The sequence below is a fragment of the Cornus florida genome, unplaced genomic scaffold (assembly GCF_030987335.1).
Source record: "Cornus florida cultivar Cherokee Brave unplaced genomic scaffold, ASM3098733v1 CherokeeBrave_3.0.0_Hap2_Chr02, whole genome shotgun sequence".
Classification (NCBI taxonomy): domain Eukaryota; kingdom Viridiplantae; phylum Streptophyta; class Magnoliopsida; order Cornales; family Cornaceae; genus Cornus; species Cornus florida.
Genome location: NW_026775572.1, coordinates 73,375,259 through 73,396,127, shown reverse-complemented (window position 1 = coordinate 73,396,127; position 20,869 = coordinate 73,375,259). Strand labels below are relative to the sequence as shown.

The 20,869-nt window shown below is 38.0% G+C and overlaps 1 pseudogene; it reads right to left on the bottom strand.

Moving 5' to 3' along the window:
- Positions 1 to 6,225: 6,225 nt before the first annotated feature.
- LOC132297740 (small nucleolar RNA R71) lies at positions 6,226 to 6,324 on the bottom strand (annotated as a pseudogene).
- Between the last annotated feature and the right edge of the window lie 14,545 nt (positions 6,325 to 20,869).

Genomic DNA, 20,869 nt, shown 5'->3' with positions numbered 1-20,869 from the left:
GAGAAGTCAAAATGAGACATGCAAGTTTCCAAAGGATCTTTGCTTAGAATGAAGGGGATGGATTCTTCGACCACTTCATCTACCACATCGATAAGGAAACAATCATCCTCATCGGAAGGATGTTGAGTTGCATGGAAGATGTGGAGTTTGACTTGCATATTTCCAAAGGCAATATCCATCACCTTGGTTCAGCAATTAATTGAAGCATTAGTCGTAGCTAAAAATGGCCTACCGAGGATCACGAGAATATGCTTCTTTGGGTCATGGACCGGTTCCGTGTCAAGAACCACAAAGTTTACCGGAAAGTAGAATTTTTCCACTTTGATAATGACATGCGCAAGAATGCCTCGTGGGTGCTTGATCAATCTATCGGCAAGCTGCAAGACCACGGAGGTTGGCTTTAGATCTCCCAACTTAAGCTGTAAGTAAACTGAATATGGAATCAAATTTACACTAGCTCCTACGTCAAGGAGGGCCCTTTCTATCCTGTTGTCGCCAATGACACACGAGATAGTTGGGGTGCCCAGATCCTTATACTTTGGAGGAGCACTGTGTTGAATGATTGCACTCACATTTTCAGTTAATCTCACTTTCTTTGGCAAATGATTTTTGGAAGTGCACTTTTGAGTGCACAAATCCTTGAGAAATTTTGCATAGGGAGGGATTTGCATTATAGCATCTAAGAGAGGCCAGTTGATTTTTACTTACTTGAAAACTTCCCACATGTCTTGAATTTTGCACTTCTTATTCCCAATATGTGTCGACTCTTGGAGACGTTGAGGAAACGGAGCTTTAGGCTCATAAGAAGTTTCCACATTTAGGGTGACAAGCTTGGGATTTTCATTAGTAGGATTTGGATTAGAAGAGCTGGGACTTGGATTTGGATTTTTCGAAGGAGAATTTTTCTCATCCTTTTTTCCATCAACCTTGTTGTCAACAACACGACCACTCCTAAGGGAGGTGATTGCTTGGACTTGTTCATGAATTGGCCCACTCGGAGGAGGGGATTCATTAATCACATGCATCCCTTTAGGATTTTCAAATGGTTAAGCGGAAAGTTTACCCTTGTCCTTTTAGAGCATTTGATTCATGGAGTTAGCTATTTGGCCCACTTGATTCTCAATCTTAGCTATGGACTGAGTATAAGAATGAACCATTTGGAGAGTGGGTTGCAAAGATGTCAAGCGTTGCTTGTTGGAATCCATCATTTGCTTATTCAATGATTCCACCATTTGCTTATTTGCAGCCACAATCTCATCAGTTGGGAACACATGGGGTTGATTGGAGACATTTGGATTGTATGGAGGATGGTAGCTTGAGGAGGCCTAAAATTGCCTATTTTGAAATTGAGAAGAAGGCTGATTTTGTTGCCCTTGATTTTGAAAATTTGAATTTTGTGGGGCTTGTTGCCTCCACAAGAAATTCGGATGATTTCTTCATCCGGGATTGTAAGTATTGGAATATGGATTATTTCCAGGCCTTGAGAACATTGCATTCACTTGCTCTTGATTGGAATTAAGAAATTGTTCCGATGTGGGATAATCTTCTGAAAGATGGAATGGACTAGTACATGATGCACAAACCGCACTTGCCAAACTTTGAGACAAAGAAGGGGAGAGATGTGGTGCCATCAATTGATAGAATTTATGAGCTATGGCATCCACTTAGGAAGATTCCTCCCTCAGTGTTTTTGGTAGACAAAGGTTGGTGTTCTTTGTATTAGTTGAGATTGGACCACTACGAGAGTTATACTGCAATGAGTTTTCACTCAAATTTTCAAGTAAGGTCCATGCCTCATCTGTACTGTTAGACATGAACATCCCTACACAAGATGATTCAACCATGAACCTGTGTGGGTTGGTTAACCCAGCATAGAAAGCTTGCACCAATTGCCATTTTGTAATTAGGTGGTGTGGACATTTCCTTAAGAGGTCTTGAAATCGCTCCCAAGTCTCATGGAGTTGTTCCCCCTTGCTTTGCGAAAAGCTAAGAATGTTGGTTTTACTTACTGGATAATATTTCTTTAAGAATTCTTGCTGCAGTTGAGCCCATGTGGCGATGGAATTGGCAGCAAGGGAGTTTAACCAATATTTTGCCTGTTCTTTTAATGAGAATGGCAAGAGATGCAATTGGAGAGCATTATCAGGAAAGCCCCTCAACTTGATGGTAGAGCATATTTCAAATAATTCATCAAGGTGCTTCTAAGGGTCCTCATTTTCAAACCCATGAAAAGATGAAAGCATTTGGATGGTGCTAGATTTGATTTCATATTGAGCGGCCTCAATATTTGGCATCACTATGCAAGAGGGAGAAGCATAAGTGGTAAGGATGAAATGGTCCCTAAGAGTCATGGGAACCACATTTGGAATTTCGGCCCTATCATTATTAATCCCCGCATTTCCGACATTTCCTACATTTTCAACCATTATGTTAAATTCAGTTTCAAGCTCTCTTATGCTAGAAGATTCCCTAAGGGTTCGTTTAAGAGTTCTTTCAAGAGAATTTATATCAACTCGAGATTCTAGAGTTGGTAGGGAGAGTGATCTACAGGTAAACATCAATAACACACCCCATAATCAATACAATAAATCATCACCATCAACTCCACATACGATGTTCCCGTTCTCCTTAATTATCAAGACCGAAATTAAATGGCCACAACAAGGACCGATGCTTTGTAATTGAAAATAAATAAGAAAATAGCCTCAACAAGGGCTTCACAACTTAACTATTACCAAATTATACATAGATAATATTAAGAATTTTGAAACTAAAAGGCCAAGACACTTAACTAGAGTCCTTTAAACTTACAAATTTGCTAGCATTCCCTCAGCAAACATCAAGTCCCTAGAATCTCACAAACAACTTTCAACAGCAAGATGGTCAAAACCGCATAAGAAATATTCACAAATCACAATATTGACAATCAGACCAAAATTAACCCTAGAACTTCGGTTGCTAAACCGTGTGCAAGTCCCCGGCAACGGCGACGTACATCAACCTTTGTAATAGCACAAATCATTGTAAAATAGGGCTATTATTCGGGTAAGTCGAACCACTGGGACTGCTAGTTTATGGCAACTTAAGTGTCTAGAGGCATTTTTAGAATAATAGAGGAGGTTATAGATGATTTGTTGGATTGTCACTAAGATTATGAATTGAAAAGTGCATAAAACATTAATGCTAAGAAGTAAAGAGGCAAAGACAATTAAAATGGGACTAGGGAAGTGAATTCACTACCCATCCATAAGCATACTAGGATATGATTTACTTGGGGAAATATATATATATAACCACGGAATGCAACAACATAGCATTGATACATTATCTTCAAGAAATATATGAAAACAAGAATAAACTATCAAAGCTTACATGTTTTGGTTACCTAAACTAGGATGCAACCTTAGACATGATCACCAAGCCATAGATTATCAAGCCTTTAATCTCATAATAAGAGCACATGAATTAGAAATCAAGAAGAATCTATCAAAGGAAAGCCTTAAGCAATAGATTATCAAAATTCCTAAATGTCATGCCAATAAAATCACTTCCATGAACTCATCTCCATTGTCACTATGAAAATGTAGCAATATAATCATGAGAGAAAAACAATCTAAGATAAGATATTTAACTTAGAATGACCATTTATAGATAATGAAATTCATACATCATAGGAAGGGCTCTAGTTCATGGAAAAGTCATATATATATGTTATACACCAAATAGAAATCAAAACAAAGCAACGCTTACAAAATGGGGCTTTATCACCTCCCTAGATAGGGAGTTAGTTACCCATGAAGACTAAGAATGAAGGAGAAGATGAAGAATCCCTCTCCATTTCCACACCTTAAGCTCAAGAACACTTCTTTCCCTCTCTAGCACTTAACCTTCTCTAAAAATTTGAGATATGAGATATGAGATGTGTGCCTACTCTTTATTCCAACCAAAACCTACTCACCATACCCCCCAAATCCCAAGCTCCCCCCTCTGCATCAAGCTAAGCCACATAAAATGAAGATACGAAGACAAAAATGCTGAAATTCAGGGGCAGTTGAGCTGCCTGCAGCAGGTCGGCGGGCGCCCGCGGTGGCTTGCGAGGGACTAGAGTGTTTGGCGGGTACCTGTGATGGCGCGGTAGGTCCCCGCGGTGGCTCGCGGGGGCTCGCAAGGTCCCACGAAATGGGGCAGAGAGATGAGGGGTTTGGAGGGCGCCCGGGGTGGTGCGACGGGTGCCCGCGGGAGCTTGCCTCTATTATATTAACAAGGCTTCTTGGAAGCCTTCTTCATGCCAGACCGTGGACGCACTTCCACGACGAACACTCAGTCATGACTTCATAAAATGGCAACAGAAGAAGTCGGGTCCAAAAGATGACTCCCCGACACGGCGCACGTATTTCAACGGAAAGTTGTCAAAACCGCTTCTTTGATCATTCTTGGGAAAAATACTTGAAATCAAAAAGAAAAACACAGCTGAATTAAAATTGTACATTATCCTCTAATAATGGACTTAACTACTGCGAGAAAGGGCGCTTGAATATGTAATATTCAGCGCTTATCAGACTTGTTTTGATCTATTATGCCTTTCACATGTTGTTTAGACAATATATGCTTCATTGCTTAGATATATTGTGCCTTTCACATGATGTTTAGACAATACATGCTTAACTAGCCATCCTTGCTTGTTGAATTAACCAAACACACACACACACCAATATTGTAACATACCATTTGCCCTCATTAGTCACTTGTCAATGGTATAGAAATGCATTGCTTGGTGGTGATCTCTAAACCCCAAGACTTTTCTCTCTCTTACTTGCTCTTAATTGCATTCTTTTGTTATCACTTAGTTTAATTTAGTTGCTCTTTTGTTTAATCAACCAACCAACCAGTTGTTTGATCACTCGACCTACTAGCCCTAATAGCGATTCCATAACCTTGTTCGACCCTCATAATCCCTTGGGACGATCTTTACTCGCCCTAGCTATATTTATAGTGAAAGGTAGTTGTGGCTTCTATAATTGTAAAACTCTTGGCCCTCGCCTAAAATTCACACTCTCAAACTTGATGGTAGTGCGATAGACCAGTCAGTTTTTTGCACCATTGCCTGGGATTGATTTAATTTGGCAACGTCGGATTTGTGGAATCAATTAGGATTAGTACTCTTTTGATCGTGTCTTTACTTTATTTTTATTTTTCTTTTTAGTTACTTATTGTGTTGTTCATAATTAACTAGGTGCGTTGTTGGAGAGGATGCAAGCACAGGAGCATTCAAGCAAAGCAAAGAAAGTAAAAAGCTAAAATTTTAAAAAAATTTGCTAAGCTAAGCTTTAAATTTGGAGTTGAAGTGCTAAAGGACCTTTGTGAGACTTTCTTTACTCAATCCCTTAGTTAAATCATCGGCCCGCGTGGAGGCTTGTTTTTAATTGTTCTTTGCATCATTGTTGTTAAAGCATAGTGTTTGTCATTCTTTGTGTTTGTTGTGTTTTACATTGTGCATACATGGACGTCGTTCATTGAGACTAACTCTTGTCCCTCTTAATTTGTATCTTGAATCCATCATTAGAAATCCTAGGGGAAGAGGAAGTTCAAATAGAACCAATCTATCAATGGATGATCACAATGACGATCATGTTGAGGACCTTGGTCACATAGACCAACAAGGTATTCTTCATCCTAATGTGCACAATGAGAATATACAAGTACCATTAGGCATGCCTAGGCCATACATTCACCAACCACCACAACAATAAGGCCAAGCTTCCTATGGAATGCCAAGGCCAATGTATGCTCCACAACCTCCCATCATCAATCAAGGAATTTAAAACCAAAATGTTCATGTTGCACCTCAAGTAGCTATTCCACCTCTTGCTTTAAGAGACCATGATGTGCCTAATGAGTATAATGCACCTACATGCATCCAATTGCCTCCATTTAGAGCACATCATTCTGAAATTAAGCCACAAACCATTCAAATGCTTCCTAACTATCATGGACTTCCAAGTGAAGATACAAGCATTTGGATGAGTTTCTTGAAGTATGTTCCACCGTAAAATATACGGACATGCCGGAAGAGGTCTTAAGACTCAAACTTTTTCCATTCACCTTAAAAGACAAGGCAAAGTATTGGTTTAACAATCTTAGGCCTTTTTCAATCGCTTCTTGGGTAGAAATGCAACAAGAGTTCTTGAAAAAGTACTATCCGGTTTCTAAAACCAATGCCATGAGAACCTCAATTCGAGAATTTTCACATGGGGATGGAGAAACGTTTCATGAGGCATGGGAACGCTTCAATGAATTTCTTAGGAAGTGTCCACATCATGGCATGCCCAAATGGCAATTAGTTCAATGTTTCTTTGAGAGCTTATCGGACAATTATAAAGGCATGGTAGATGTTTCCATGGGTAGCTCATACATTGATAGGCATGAGGATGACGTGTGGCGTCTTTATGAGAGCATGAGTGAAAATTCTTTGGATTGAACATTATCATCGAAGAATGGTAGAAATTCACAAGGTAGGAAGAGTGTTGGCTTACATCAAGTCGACCATTCAAATGAAATTGTGACGGCCCATGTTTTGTAAACTCAGTGCGTCATTGATGACCAAAATATGACCCGATAACAGATTCAAAATGCGAAAGCGACAGGTGAAACAACGGTCTCTAAAGATACAATGCATCTCTAAGACACCAATGTGACCCTCAATGAGGTCATGGAACCCAAAGGAAAACAAATGCGGAAGTGTCGTTTCAAAAACGGACAAAAAAGAACCTAAGGGCAAAATGGTCATTTTGCAAAAAGTGGATTCAAGTGCTATTGAGCACACCACTGGGAAGACAATGAAAAACTAATCATGATGGACTTAAGAATTTCATTATTCGGATTCCGGACGAAGGAGAAACGACAAAACAAAGAAAAACAAGCAATAAAGCAAAAAGGGGTAAACTGATAATTATCCAGAAATATCTGGGTGCAACTGAGCACACCGTTGGATAGACAATGAAAAATTAATCAATTTCAAAAAAAAATTCACTTGATTTGGAGTCCGGATGAGGGAGAAAGGTCAAAAACAAAATCGACGTCGCGGCGGCCCGACTAAGGCCGTGACAGCTATAGTGCTGTCAACCCACTACTGCTGCAACTGAGAGTAAAAACGGGCATCTAAACGGACTTTTCTGAAAAAATTTAAAGAAGAAACCCCCCATAAAATCAAGTTTCCTACCCCGATTACGGACGGAAACAAAAAAAATGCATTGTAAAATGCCCATAATGCCCCCAAAAAAATCTGGTCAAGGGGGGTAAAAATTTCTCCGAGCTGCTGCCCAAAGAAATAAAATAGGGCTTCGGGAGGTTTTTAAATTGCCTAAATTGAAAATGCAATCTTAAAATACACCCACAAGACCTCCAGAAGTTTCGGATCGGTTGTCACACTTTTCAAAAAAAAGTTGATGAATAGTACCAAGTACATTTGCACTAAAAATCTGCAAAACCTGGCAGCAAGGATTTTTCGGACAAATATGGATTTTTGAGGGCCAAGATGGCATTTTCTGGAAAAACACAAAGAAAAAACCTCCCCTCAAAATTGAGCTTTCTACATGACACGTGATGAAAAATGAAAAAAATGCATTGTGAAATACCCAAAATGCCCCTGGAACAGAATAGGGTAAAACTCCCTAAAAATGCTACTTAGAGTTTTTGTTTCATCAAGAATGGTGTTGTCTGCCAAAGTGAGTATGCAAGTGCATGAAATATGATAAAATAGATGTACCAACATGGCCTAAAGCCTCTTTACATTCCATTAACAAGTTTTAGCATACAAAGCCTCTATTTCTGACAAATAAGCTACAATGGCAATACTTGAGTTTTAGAGGAAACATACTTGTAACCTTTCAAGTTAATGGCTCTTGGCCTCATGTCATACATGTAAAATGCATTAAAAGGAGTGTACTTATGTGCACTTTACATATGTAGAATCACAGAATACAAGTTTGATACATAAAGCTACCAAACGATCCAAGGTAATGAAATCTTCAAGTCTTGAATTTTGTGTGATTAAGATTACATGAATTTTGTGTTGTGATTGAGCATTTTGCATAAGTTCGATTGATCTCAGTTGAGAGTTCGATCGATCAAACTTCCACCTGCATCCCACACTTGGAAAAATTTTCTACCTGCATCCACCTACATCCACCTACATCCAAATCAGCTCTCTGTCCCATCATTCGAACTTATTCTTAGATCGATCAGGAGACCTTCGATCGATCCAACTTCAAAGTTCAATCAATCTCATGATTCAACATTTAGAAAATTTTTGAGCTTGCATCAACATGTATATTTCAGCTTTCTGTCTCATCGATCGAAACATTTCAAGATCGATCTAAAGTTTTTTTCGATCGATCCAACTTCAAAGTTCGATTGATCTTCAAGTTCCAACACTTAGCCAAATTTTTTGAACAAAAAACCTACATATTTTTGCTCTCTGTTTGATCGATCGAACTCTTGTTCCGATCGATCTCAGTTCTTCATTTCATTATTTTGACTTTATTTTGACTTTTCAAATTTCAAAAATCCAAAAATATTTTCATTTTTATTTTATTTTATTTTCATTTCATTTCATTTTATTTTATTTTTCAAAATTTTTTCAAAAATTCAAAAATATTTTAATTTATTTAGTTTTTAATTATTATTGTTTATTCAATTAAAATAAATAAATAAATAAAAATAAAAATCCAAAAATATTTTATTCCATTTTATTTTACAATTTCTTTTTAATTTTAATTCTAATTTTTAATTTTAGTTTTTCATTTTTCAAAAATTTCAAAAATTTCAAAAAATACTTTGAGGAGAGTTCATCAAAGTTTGATCGATCTGAAGTCTCAGTTCAATCGATCGAACTGAAGTCTCAGTTCGATCGATCGAACTAATCGGGAAATGTTTTTAAAATAGACCTGGAGGGTCTCAAGATCGATCATTTAGATCAATCCAACCCTCCAAACCCTTGCTTCCCTCGTCGCCGCCGCATCTACTCTCTATCTTTCTCATCTCCGGCGAGATCTCCTGTGAGATCCAAGCTACACTCTCTCCCTCATCTTGGATTTCACTTCCTTCGTACCTTCTCCACTTCTATCATTGTTTTGAGGTAAAATCCGAGATCTCATCTATTATTTAATCTTCGATATGATGCTTACATTCTTTATATGTTACATTCATGCTTTATACGTACTTGAATCTCCATTTTTGAAGCTTCAAAGCACTGAGTTATAGTTATGTATATATATTTAAATATATGTTTTATATATTTTTTATTCATTTTGGAGAATGGGCTTTCTACAGTGATGGGATTTGATGATATGTTGTGTTGATGGGCCCATGAACACATTCGTGTGGGCCCCGTGCTTCCAAGGTCACAGATCTGTGACTTCTCATTTTTCACAGAGCACAGTTCGATTGATCGAACTTGTGTCTCAGATCAATCAAAGTAGTGAGATCGATCTCACTTATTTTTTATCGATCCAACTTTTGTGATCGATCTCACTTCTTTTTCTGATCGATTGAATTTCACAGATCTCACACACACACTTCATTCTTCATATCTTGTGTTCATGCTATCTTATATATGCCTAATGCCTATGATATTCCATATTAGATGCATTTCATACGTACACTGCTTAGCATACTTCACATCTTGCCACTTGCATAGATTCATGTCATCTATATGATTTGTCTATCTTATTTGACATGCATGTTTCTATTTTGTACTTTCAATTCTTAATTCTGGTACTAACTCCCCTTGCAAGTTTTTAAATTATTTTTTAGGCTATGACTAAGGGAAAGACTGTTGCCAAGAGGCAACACGGGCCTCAGCGACATATCAGACCACGGCTAGAGGAACCAGCAGAGCCCTCTTATGCACAGGAGGAGCCAGTACAGCCTACACCACCTCAGTCACCTGCTCATGAGGCTAAGGATGATCATGTTCCATCCACATCTGTAGCTCCGCCTGCATTTACACCATCACCATCTCCACCACATGTTGAAGCTGAGCGTTCACCAGTACCATCTCCACCATGCCAGCTAGCTCAGCCAGCTCAAGAGCGTGATAGGCCCGCGCCTAGGTATGCTCATATGACAGTCAACCATGAGTCAATGTTCGACACAGCCTTTTTCTCCAAATCGGTCCTGACCCGATCAGCTTACCACGATATCATTCAGAGGGGCCTTATAGCTATTCATGCCCCAGTCATAGACCCAGTCTACCAGCGGCTAGTATGGTTGTTCTTCCAGAACCTCCAACCATCCCCGCTTACCATAACAGAGCTGGTCATTTCTATAGATGGCCATCAGATCACTATCACAGTAGACTCACCAGCCCGCTCTTGCCACTACCCATACCGCTGTCCTCCAGAGCTTCGGGAGACATATCCGAGGCTATACAGGCCTTCTTATGCCACCCGACACATTCCTTCCAAATGACCTATGGTTCATTGATTCCGTGCTCTTCTGCAACATCTACATGGCAGGGCACAAGATTCAGAGGAGGGGAGACTATTTGATAGCCCTCTACGCCTTCTACACAGGCCACTGGGTATCTATTCCCGCGCTCATCTAGAGCGTGATGAGGAAGCTATTTGATGAGTATATTAGCAAGAAGACGCCCGGACGGGCTACGTCTCTCCCATTCGGCCACCTCATCACCCAGATTCTTATTGACCAGCGCTACCCTATTTATCCTCGAGAGCACCCTGAGAGAGGTTCCTGTCACTTCTTGAAGAAAGACTGGAATAAGAGCTATAACGCCATTATTACTAGACTGTAGGACCACGCGGTAGTGGTTGCAGAGGAACTAGAGGAGGAGGAGGTAGAGGCAGCAGCTTAGGCAGCAAAAGCAGATCCCGCAGCGGACGGCGCACCAATCGATCCAGCTGCCGAGCATATAGACATCGATTTAGAGCGCCCTGCAGACGCTATAGAGCAGTACTCTCCAGCTGGGTCGCCCATTCACGACCTAGAGCAGACTCAAGAGTTTTCTTTTGATTCATCTATACCTGAGCCTCCAGATCTGACCCCCGGCTTTGGAGTACATCTACAGACTCTTGAGGATGCTGTTGTTGTTATACGAGTTGATCTTACAGCCCATAGAGCTAATTTTGCTACCTTCCGTACAGATATCGCGACTATGTTCTGAGATCTATCCAGAGATATCTACGGAGCCCGACCTACCCGTCCTACCTCATCGTCCTGAGTTCCCAGTTCCTTCTATCTTTTGATCCATCTCTGATCTCTGATCTCTATTTTTGTCACTGTACAGTACTATTATTTTTGCAGTCGGTCTGTCGGCTTTGATATTTCTGTTGTACCTGCACTTCATCTGTTTTATATATCTATTTTTGCTATGGATGTCATATGATTATATTCTCATTTCTGTATGTTTAACTCCATCAGGTGCATCATAGTTATTTCAGTGAGAGAGTGCTTCCCGAATTTCAGGATCACCCTTATACCTCTCTCCCTATTTTATTTCATTATCCCATTTACACTTGCATGTCCACTGTGGACTGATTATCCCATTTTGTTATCTGATGAGTTTATCCAAGTGCCAATTTACAGGACCATAGTTAATCCCAAGTTTGGGGGAGCCATGCCACCCACTATGGATACTTTAGTCCCGGTCATTCTCGTTTAGTTGCACTGGTATACTCTTTCTTTTGTTCTCTTGCACATTGAGGACATTGTGCCATTTAAGTTTGGGGGGAGTGGTACTTTGCAGTGTTAGCTTTAAATTTCAAAATTTTGAGCATGACTTGTGTATTTGAGGGATATTTCTATGATTGGTCCATATCTAGCTATGATTTTGATCTTTTGAGAACTATATTGCTTAAAATTTAAAAATTGCTTGACTTGAGAGTCCAATACTCCTTGTATGCCTTATGGAAGCCATTTAGGAGTAAATTTTTTGAAAAATTGATATCTTGCTTGCACTTGTGGTCCACATCATCTTGATTTTCTGATTGTTTTGAGATTCATTCTAGGATTCTACACTAGCACAGGCGCATACTAGCATTCAATTGTGGGGTACATGCTTTGTTAATTATTAAATTGGTTATATCCCAATTGGGCTAGTAGTGCATTGAAAGTTTTCATTCTTGATAAAGGTGGATAACAACCCGTTTCCACTAAGTAGCCGGGATTCTAGCCTCATCAAGCACTAAACTTCTCGCGCCGAAAGGTGGTGGGCCCAAACTCTAGGTTAATAATTAAACTTGATTAAAAAAAAAAGAAAAAAAAGAAAGAAAAAGTTGCAAAAGCAATAAAAAAAAGTGAGGACTTCTCCCAAAAGGAGAGAAGTAGAAAATGATTAGATGATGGTTGTCTTGATTTGAGCTTGTAAATCCGTACGGGTGTTTGAACGCCTAATACCCTAATGTCGTCTGGTTTGGGAGTCATTGACCTAACGCTCGATCTTATGAATCGCTAGAAAGCTTAATAGATCAACACATTGCACCATGCTTCCATCTTTGATCCTAAAAAAAAAAAAAAAAAATTCGAGTGAAAAGAATAAGTGCACCTAAAACAATAAAGCTTTAATAAAAGGTCCACTTTTTGTCTTGATGATCGGTATTAGATTTGTGTACTAGTTTGAGGGTAAGTATGTAATTAATTCTTTAGTTAGCTAAGATAGCAACACATTTGATGCCGGTCCACTCAAAAGGATTCTAGAGTTGCTTTGATTTGCATGATCATTTTCTTGATATGTGGAGGACCATACTTGCTTGCTTGATGTTGAGATTTTGGGAGATTGCTTGGAAATGTTTGAAAAATTGCATACTTGAGGTAGTTTTCTCCTAATGCTTGTTTGCAATATTAGTACCTCTTCTGAAAGAATGAGTTTAATGTTTATGGGTACCATTTCTGGAAACCCTCACGAGACTTCACTCATCCACTAGGGGTAACCTAGGGGTTTAAAAGGCCTATTGCATGTGCTAAGTGCAATCGTGTTCCCTACGAAAGTGGCGTTATCCATTTATTATTTTCTAGATTCATAGTTGTATAGTTGCTCATTTCATTCCTTTACTTTCTAGTTCATTGGTAGGGACTAGCAATATTTAAGTTTGGGGGTGTGATGAGTGCTGAAAAGTGCATATTTAAACCCCTTAAGCTTAGGCATTCTAGTACCTTTATCTATCTTACTTTATCGTTTTAGATTGATTTTGTATTATTTCCAATTTCAGGCACTTATCCCAAAAATAAGCCAACTCAGCCAAATAAGAGCTTAATTGATGTAATTCTGGGATTAAACAAAGAAAGGAGCAAAGTGGAGAAAGAAAGAAGCAAATGAAGCCAAAGGTGGGAAGCAGCAAAGTTCGATCGATCCAACTTCAAGGTTCGATCGATCAAACACTGATCGATCTCAATACTTCAAGATAGATCTAAACCTTGACCTAAAGCATAAAGTCCAAAGTTCGATCGATCTAACACCACCCTTCGATCGATAGAACACTTTTGTCCTTATTCAAAAGATTGATCTTATCCACAGCTGTACCACCCACTAACTACTTTTGTTCTTTTCCCAAAAATATCTCCCAAAATATCTCGGATTTGTCTTTTCCCAAAAAGCTCAACCAGATGGATCGAGCCAGCCTCAGTTCAATAGATCTCAGCCAAGTTCGATCGATCCAAGTACAAGGTTCGATCGATCGAACTTCCTCCAATGCGAAAAAGTTAAAAAGCCAGCTTGTTCGATCCGTCCTCTATCCAATCATTAGAGAATATTCTTTGCACAACCCCAGCTCATTTTGTGTGTCATTTGACCTACCTATAAAAGGAATATAATGCACTTTTTGAGGAGACTTAGCATTGGAGATATAGAATTCTAGGGATTATTCTCAAAGGAGGCAAGCTTAGAGGAGGAGGAGGCTAGAGACACCATTGGAGTTCTTCATCAACAAGGAACGGATTTCTTCCATGGAGTTAGCCCTTGAGGGTTGGAGCAACATCACCATGAGTGGCTAGACATCCTCTTGGGGCTAGAGTTAGCCCCAAGCATGCTTTTATATCTTAATCTTGCGTATTATTGAGGGATTAGTGTTGTAATTAATGTTTTGACACTTTGATTTATATAGATCTTGATTGTTCAATGATTTATGTGGTTAAATGCTTCTAATTGATCATTTCATTCTATCCATATGTCTATGTATGTTATAATAGATGCTCATGTGCTTGTCTTTAGATTTAGTGTTATTGATGCATGTGTATGTGTATTGATGCTATAGATTTAGAGATTGTCAAAACATAGTGCTTAATGGAATGCTCTTGTGATTTTCTTGATGGTTCATACTTATTCCTTGATGGATTGTGCCTCTCCCTTAGTTTAATTTCATGCTAGTAGTGTAAATGTAGTGTAGTTGTAGTGTAGTGTTAAATGGGAGGACAATCTATGCTTGTTGTTTGATGATCCAAGCTTTTGAATGCAAGTAGCATATGTCTCTAACCTTGTGTTGTATTTGGATTGTGAGCTTAATGAAAGGATTAATGACTTGTTTTGATCTATTATGCCTTTCACATGTTATTTAGACAATATATGCTTCATTGCTTAGATATATTATGCCTTTCACATGATATTTAGACAATACATGCTTGACTAGACATCCTTGCTTGTTGAATCAACCAAACACACACACACACCAATATTGCAACACACTATTTGCCCTCATTAGTCACTTGTCAATGGTATAGAAATGCATTGCTTGGCGGTGATCTTTAAACCCCAAGACTCATCTCTCTCTTATTTGCTCTTAATTGCATTCTTTTGTTATCATTTAGTTTAATTTAGTTGTTCTCTTGTTTAATTAACCAACCAACCAATTGTTTGATCACTCAACCTACTAGCCCTAATAGCGATTCCACAACCCTGTTCTACCCTCATAATCCCTTGGGATGATCCCTACTCGCCCTAGCTATATTTATAGTGAAAGGTAGTAGTGGCTTCTGTAAATGTAAAACTCTTGGGCCTCGCCTAAAGTTCACACTCTCAAACTTGATGGTAGTGCGATAAACCAGTCATTAGTCTTTCAGCTTGTTCGGCTGATTTGACTTAAGTATCAATAGCAAACAATCCAGATAGTCATTCAACTTTGTTCAGTTGATCTGACTTAAATATAAGTAGGACTTAACATTTTTAGTTAACATTCCCTTATATAAAATAGGTAGGACTTAACTTTTTTGGTTAATCCGTCCCTAGAATGCCACCGTAAAAATACCGGTTCATTAAACCATACAATCCATAGTAAATGATGCACAAATAAAATAGTACACCAATTAATCCATACCTAGCATGATATAAATCACACACATAACCTTTTGTATTTATTTAAGCAAATACAAGAATTTAAATAGCATGCAGTTAACTTACATTCTACGTAATTAACCTACATCTTAGATAAATTGTGTAAACGCTTAATCCTGAATAAAGTCATTTCAACATTTAATTCAATTGTTAAAACAATTAAATAACTAACCATCCATAAAATAATTTATACAAATTATTTATAAATCCGTATTGTCCAATTCCTTAAGCATATGAAGTATATTATGCATTCTAGAACCTTCCAAAGTCCATTTAACCCATTTAGATTAATTAAAATAGGTTTAAAAATAATTCTGGGTAATTAAACCAAAAATCCAAGCTGCGGTCGAACTAAGCAAGCTAAGTTCCCAACTGAGCAGGCTAAGTTCCCAACTGAGCAGGCTAAGTTCCCAACTGAGCAGGCTAAGTTCCAACTTAGTCGGCTCGGTTGGTGCTGAAGTGTCTTTTTCATCTGTTCAGCCTCTGTAAACCCTAAAACTGCTTTGCTAAGGCCTCTAAGCTTCAACCTAAGTCTCATACGTCCATACTAAATTATTTTAAGTGTTTTAGTAGGCAAAGATTCAACTTAAACAACAGTTCGTGCATAAAAATCTAAGAATAAAGAAATCACGAACAAGCATATATAATCATGAAACTCTCTGTTTTAGTCCGATTATGCATGCATGACTATTTCGTTTTAATTATTTAAGTCTCCTGGAAAATCCTACGCTTGTATAGAAACACAAATCAAAGGGAGAGAGTAAGAGAAGAACTTGCCTCTAAGGTTTTTGGATCAAAACCTTAACTCCTACTTCTCTGCTTTTTCGGTGACTTGCTCTGTCGTCAAACCTGTAACAACCTGGTCATTTACCTCCCTTTCTATTTTCCTAAAATTTTACGGATAATTTTTTTTTTTTTTTTTCCGTTTAATTTTCTTTTCCGAGTTCTGTTTCTTGTCAGTTAGTGTCGTCTCGAGTGCTTGGAATTGGTTTCCGAGACTCTTTCGTTCGGATTGACAACTTCCTTTGAGGACCAAGTCATTTCCGCATTTTCTTTTTTTTGACACTATTCATCTTTTGTCTTTTTCTCGGTTGTCACTTTGTTGGCATAACCTCACTTTTTGTGTTCGGTTTTGCTTCCACTTTTGCATTCACTTATGATATATGATTGCTTAGAGTCGTGTGTTTTTACTTTCCTAGAAATGCATGCCATTTGTGCACTTTCTTCCTTAGGGGTGTGGATGCACACTTTCCTTAGAATTTTCCTTTCTTTTGGGGTCACTAGTATAATTACTGAAAGTAATTATTTTTCGTCTTAGGGACCATTTTGTAATTTAATTTGGAAGATATTTTCAAAAAGGACCTTTTTGCAATTTTTGGAAAGTGTGACAAGTGTCACACTCTCATTCGTCCACTTGTTGACATTTGTGTGAAGACACTTTGATGCCTTGGATGATGACATTTGGAGGGTGGAGATTCATTCACTTGTTGGCCTAGAATTGGTGCACTTGTTGGCTTAGATGGTTGACAAGTATAGGCTTGAGATTAAGCCTAGAAAGGAGCCATTGATTTATGACAAATGTATGCTCCAAATTTAGTCTTGCAAATTACTTTTGGGCCACTTAGGGATTATGGTTTTAAAGAAGGGTTTTTGTGCAATTGACCAAGACTTGTGTGTGTTGACCATGGTGGAAGATCACGTAGTGAGTGGAGGATTTCTAATTCCTCCACTCACACTTTATCTCATTATTTCATTCTCTTCCTTACAAGAAAACCCTAGCCTCCATGGATGGAGCTTGATTCTTAAGCTTTGACCTTGATTTTTGAGGGCCTTCCACTCACCGTAGACCATGAAGCTTGGAACACTTTTTGTTCCTCTCACTCTCCTCTTCATAAACCTAGAAGGGTTTGCCATTTTGTGTTGATTTGCCTTGGATTCAAGAGGAACAATCCTCTTGTGAGGTAGGGGATGTTATAGGTTTATATTTTGTTGTCTTGCATGCTTTTGATGCTTAAACATGTTGTATGCATGTCTTTTACTAATTTGAGAAATTAATGATTGTTGTAACTTGCATATAACTCACTTTTGACTTGGTATATGGCATGGCCTTCACTTGATCTTTGTTATATAATCATTTGGAACCATTTGAATGAGTTTTCAAATCTAGAGATTTAATGAATTTAATTTGATTTAAATTCCCCTTAATTGTACCTTGCTTGTTTTCCATTTTTGACATGATATATGGCATAACATGTCTTAATCCTCGATATATATTTATTTGTAATTATTTGAACAACTTTTGAAATCTAGAGATTTAATTAATTTAAATTAATTAAATTCCACATGATTATATCTTGCTCATTTTGTGAAATTGATGTGATAATTGCAACCACCATGGAATGGACATTCACATATAATAAATTGAGAATTTTTGGTCAACTTTCATTTCTAGAGAAATTAATTAATTAGGTTAATTAATTTCTACTTAGTGTTCAAATGATTTGGACATCTATTTCATAGGGCTTTTGCCTATTTATCATGTATCATGACTTGTTGCAACTTAGCTCCATTACTGTAGTTAATGAACTTGCACCCTTACATTGGAATGGTTTAATTGTTCAAGAATGGTTAAGCAAATGATTGAATGATTAATCTTATACTAGTGGTATACTTACATCAATGGATTCCATGTGCTATATATATCTTGGTTGTAGTTTACATAGATGCACACTATGATTTCTTGACATGTCACATGCCATTATAGTTGATGAACTTAGCGCATGACTTGTGTGTTCCAAAATCTTGGTTGTGCATGGAATGTGACTTAATGCATTACTTGTATCTTGATACTATCTTGACTTGTGCAACTTGTTGATTTTGGAACTTGGGATATCAATCAAGAATTGACATGGCAAGGACTTGGTTTTAGTACGGGGGAATGTCCCTCTACAACTATAGTGTGCACTAGGGGAAAGGTACCCATGGGTTAGTAGCCCTAAAGTGATCTCAAGAGTACGGTTTTAATCCAAGCGATATCCGAGTTTCCACATTGGTTGATTTCACTCTTTAAATTTCAAGTTGTTATTCCTTGAAGATATAAACTTGTCGTGTATGTGAAATGCTCCAATCTTGTTTCATTGCATAGATTTTATGCTTTATTTGTGATTTAACTCCTTAAAGTTCAAGTGTTGTATTCCTTGAAGATTTAAGGCTCTTTTCGTGTTGTATGGAGTATTTCATTCTTGTTTAGTTGCATAGATTTTATGCCTTGTTCTTGATTCCATGTGTGACTCTTTCGTGTTTCATGTAACATCCCATTCTTGTTTAGTTGCATAGATATTATGCCTTATTCTTGATTTCACGTATGACTCTTTTTGTATTTCATGGAATATTCCATCCTTGTTAATTGCATAGACATTATGCCTTGTTCTTGAATCCTTGTTTACTTGCATAGATATTATGCCTTGTTCTTGAATCCGTGTTTAGTTTGCATAGATATTATGCCTTATTCTTGAACCTTTGTATAACTCTTATCGTGTTAATCAGAATATCCTAATCTTGTTAATTGCATAGATATTGTGCCATATTCTTGATTTCGTGTATTAAACTTTTCGTGTCATGTGGAATGATCTAACTTGCTTAAATTGCATTGATAATGTGATTCTTGTATTCTAGTATCTTCTTGTCGTGTTTAATGAATATTTCTAAACCTTGCTTAATTTTATTGAAAATGCAAATCATGTTAATCCATGTTTAAGCATTCTTCTTGTCATGTTCCTTGGATTATCTCAAACTTGACTCGTTTCATATTTGTATATATATCATGATTCTTGTTGATTAGACTCTAAGATAGCTTAGGATGCTCCCTGAGTCTCACTTTGACATAGACATTAGATGGCATGAGCCCTTTAACATGTTTCACCTTAAGGTGATAAATTTGTAAAATGCTAGGTCGATGCATGCTCATCTCCTACGAGTAGCTTTATGTTACTCACCCCTACGATACTGGGGCATATTTCAGGTACGAAGACTTGGTTCATGACGTTTAGCATTCCTTGGGTGGTTTGGAGACTTGAAGTCCTTTTAAATGCATTCTTGATCACATGCAAGTGTTAGCATGCTTAAGTCCAGTTTTTGAATTGTATTGTGTAAGTAGGCCAAAATGTCATTTTTTTTGCCTTTGACTTGTAATATGTGCTTAAGCACACTTTTTGGCACTCATTCTATGTATATGATATATTGCCAAGGGCCAAACTTCATTTGAAATCCTTGTGTTTTGAAAAATGTATAAATTTGTCTCTAATGTGAATGCTATGAAAACCATGTGAATTACCATGTCATTTTTACACTGGAGTGTACATCGAGTGTGTAATTCATCCTTTAGTATCCATTTACCATGTATGAGGTGTGGCCAAGGGCCAAACACCAATCTGTCTTCACTTTTGCATTTTATTCTCATACATTGCATTTTGGGCGAAAATAGTTAAAACCGAGCCTTTAACGATTCATTTTCAAATTAGGACGTGCAAAGTGTGTTCCGGCACCTCCACTAGGTCTCATTAGTCATGTTTAAAGTGTGGTCAAGGGCCAAATGGTCATTTGAAGTCATTTGTTGATTTTGGATTTCAAAATCTCCATTTCAAGTTCATTTTTGCCTTTTTGGCCGTTGGGGGGTCGGATTTTGACTCGGCCATTTCCGGGAGCCGCGGATCATTCCCGCATGCTCAAAATCACTTATTACATGTGCGTGCATATTCATTTCAGCTTAGAAGTGCATTTGGGGTCAAACATATGCTTGGTGCAAAGTTGCATTTTTACCGTTCTGAGCCTAAACTGATTTAAGGCCAATTTGGGGATTTACTTTGGGAAATAAATTCTGTTCTTAACTCTATCGCTTAGAAAATGTTATTTTAGGTGGAGTTTCCTTTTCGTGTTTTTTGGAAAAATATCATCTTGACCTCAAAAACCGCGCTCCGAACTCAAAAATCTGCTAAAAACACTGTTCTTGCAATTTTTGAGGTTCTAGACCACCCCTCTGCCTTATTTGGGGGGCCCCCGCAGTGTTTTGGCAGGCGCCCGCGAGAATTTGCTATGTTTGGCGGGCCCCCGCGGGTCTTTGGCGGGTGCCCGCGAACACTGTTCCTGCTCCAGACATTTTTTTTCAACGGGTCATATCTCACTCGTTTTAACTCCGAATTGGTCCGTTCTTGAGTCTAAATTGACCGCGTCGAAACAAGCTTTCTAATAGTACCAATTAGAGCTTCAGATTTGTAACACCCCGAATTTTTTTCTAAATAAAATCCTCAATTTCATTAAATCAAAATACTTCAATATTACTCCCACGGTCTCAAAAAAGAAATAAAATACCCTTTATTGATACAACAATCAATTTCCTCAATAAAATATACAAAAATCTCTAAATAATTAAATAAAAATCCTCAACACCAACTCTTCTACCTAAGCCCGCTACTAGCAATCCAAGTTCATCCTCGGTACCTGAAACTGTAGGGGGGTGAGACAGTAGGAAAA